The sequence below is a fragment of the Carlito syrichta genome, unplaced genomic scaffold, assembly GCF_000164805.1.
Source record: "Carlito syrichta isolate Samal-C Ts95f unplaced genomic scaffold, Tarsius_syrichta-2.0.1 Scaffold310456, whole genome shotgun sequence".
In the NCBI taxonomy this organism is placed as follows: Eukaryota; Metazoa; Chordata; class Mammalia; order Primates; family Tarsiidae; genus Carlito; species Carlito syrichta.
In genome coordinates, this window is record NW_007254552.1 from 1,911 (window position 1) to 4,775 (window position 2,865).

Here is a 2,865-nt window from a genome sequence, read left to right on the forward strand (position 1 = left end):
GCTCTTGTGTTAGGCTTTAGTTTCAGAAAAATGAAGGAAACATTGTGCAATGTTGTTTTGTTTTTGCGAGTGTATCAGCGCTTTCTCTTCAGCCACAGCTGTGACCATCTTGCCACTGCAGATTTGGGAGACTTGGTGACTACTGTATGGCTGATTCTGTGAGAATGTGAAACTGGATAATATATGAAATGCAAAATAAAACAGAATCAAAGTGAAAAAAGTCAGCTATTGAATTGCACAATGGTATTTATAAATTTTGAATTTATTTTTGTGAAAGGTTATCAGTGGTCTTTAATTCACTGAACATTTCAAATCTCTGTATAACCCTTAGAAGTTCAGTGTCTAACTTTCAAGAATAGTATTTGCTTTTCAGAAAATCAATCCGGCCCCAGGCAAACTCTATGGTTTATGCAAAGGCTATTTTTGTAATATAGCGAGTATGATAGGACACAGTACGGCAATACTTATTAAATGGGTTTCTGTGACCAAAGCTTAATCATTGGGATCACTGGAGGTACTCCTAGGCTGACTCCCCAGAATGATACTCTGTTCAGTTGCAACTAAGAAAGAAGATGACTTCAGCAAATGTACTCACTACTTTCTGAGTTGCTCAGTGATCCAGGTTACAAGGACCTATCCATCACAGGTGGCTTAGCTGGCCTTACAGTTGTGTTACAGTCTGAAGTCTGTGTGGATGAGATGGGTGAGGTGGGGAACACATCTAAGGAGGGCTTTTCCAAGTCAGGCACCAGTGGGCCACTTAGGCCAGGGTCCACCTTCCTAAACTCCTGTACAATTTTCAGTTGCTCTTTTTCTAGCTCCTGGTTCCGAATCATCTCCTCAAAGCCATGGAACTGTTCCTGTTCCAACTGTTGCTACTTCTGTTGTGCTACCCTCTGTTTTTTCCTTTTCTAGTTCTTGCTTGATGGTCATGTTCTGGGCAAATGCCTCTGCTTCCTTCTTCTACAAAGAAAGAAAAGGATTTAGAGTAACAGTTCACATCTTAGATGACTTCACACCCCAGGAAAACAAGGTTTTTAGCAGGGAGATTTACAAAATGTACTTCTGTTCTGGCCTGATTTCCCAACACAGAATTCATGCTTCCTTCAGTATCTCTATACCCATAGAAGAGAGTGACCATTCCTTTCTATCTGGCCACCATATATCTATCTTCATGGACAGTTGAGGTCCCAATTCTCTCAGTACCCTCCCCAATGACTCTACTTAATGCATTTTCTTTACCAAAATCTTGATGTAACTTTTTGTCTGTACTCCATAATCTGTATTATATAGTTTTATTTTCTAACTGTGCCATGTATATATTCTCTGTCCCAAGTAAGGCATAAAATAGAATCAAATTCAAGCTTATACATGGTATGTTGTGGGTATCTATTGAATTTTAACCCAAAATGAAGTCTCCAAAATTGTTCTTGTGATAAGTTCGATAGTGAGTGACATTTTAAACAAGAAATATTAAGTAATAACCTTGTTCATTCAAGTTTTCACTCACTGAGAGCTTTAGAAATATACACCTCATTGCTGTTCACCCCTTTGCTAACTTTCAACATCAGAGTACAGACTGGAGCCCAGCAACCAGCTATACAATAACATGTGATGTCTACAGTATGTATTCACATCTGGCCTTTGGTACTTGCACTGTGAGTTTCCCCACATGCTTTATCTTACTCTTATTGACAAGAATTATGTGAAAATAGCTTGAAAAAGCAATTATTATAAACAGCTTCAGGTATACCCAAATGTGAATCAAACCCCCACATTCTCTGATCTAAAAACCTATGTTTTGGTGAAAATTTTCACTGTTCCTAATGTTCTCGCTCTAGACATACCAGATAGGGAATATATTTTCTGTCTCTCAAGTCACCTTCTTGGACAAGCAGGCTAAATCCCTGTTAGAATACTCAGACTACCCACTGTTGTTCTACTTTATTGAGTTTCTGGGCTTTGCCCCACCCCCAAGTGAAACAACACACACACACACAAATCACAGGATTGGTTGAAATATCATTTTACAATCCCAGGACACAGCCTAAGAAACAAAAATAATTTCCTTTTTTTTCTTTGCTGTTATATGTAACTAACCTTTTCTTCATTAAATTCTCTATGTTTTTGGTATATCATTTTAACAGTTCTGCCTTCAGCTCCTCTGCTTTGGGAAATGCAATCTCCTTTAATTTCTGAGATACAAAACAGAAAGCAGAATTAGAATAATGCCAAAAACGTAGGTAGAGAATTAAAAAGAAGACTTAAGTCAAGTCAGTGATGGCAAAAATGTTTCCCAAAATGATTCAAGATCACCCTCCTACTGTACCATACCTGCTGCTTTATAACTCTTCTAGTGAAATGGCCTTACAGCTCATGGCAGCATTTGATGCTCAGATGCTCAGAGGCTACTATTTTTATCTTGAAGTAAGTTTGTTCTGCTTTGAAGCTTTTAGATGGGCAACAATGAAAGTGAAGACCCACCTTTACTGTGTCTTTCTTTTCAGGAATACCAGCAGATTTGTAATCCCGATGCTTTGGTAGCTTCTCAATAAAGAGCCTGGGGAACAGATCAAAATGATTATAATGCAAAGGAAATGTCCAAATGGCCACAAGTCTCTAAAGCAATGTAACTCTCTTATCCTGCAACCCCTGCATGAAGGGTGCCAGAGGTGCAGTGGAGGGAGAGCAGACACACCCAGACAGGCCATTTTTCCTTCTCATCTCTAACCCCGTAAAGAGTTGCAGCCTTTTCCTCTTCTTTCAAACCAGGCATGTGGCAGCAAGCTCCAGAGTCCTTTAACAAAAAAGATGGCCAAAACTTTTTTTTAAAAAACCACCCTCCTGTGCCTACAAATGTACCTC

The 2,865-nt window shown here is 39.0% G+C and overlaps 2 pseudogenes; one reads left to right on the forward strand and one right to left on the reverse strand.

Annotated features, from left to right (window-relative positions):
- Positions 1-162, forward strand: part of LOC103270845 — a 1,870-nt pseudogene extending 1,708 nt beyond the window's left edge.
- A 416-nt stretch (positions 163-578) lies between these two features.
- On the reverse strand, positions 579-2,560 carry LOC103270846 (annotated as a pseudogene).
- Between the last annotated feature and the right edge of the window lie 305 nt (positions 2,561-2,865).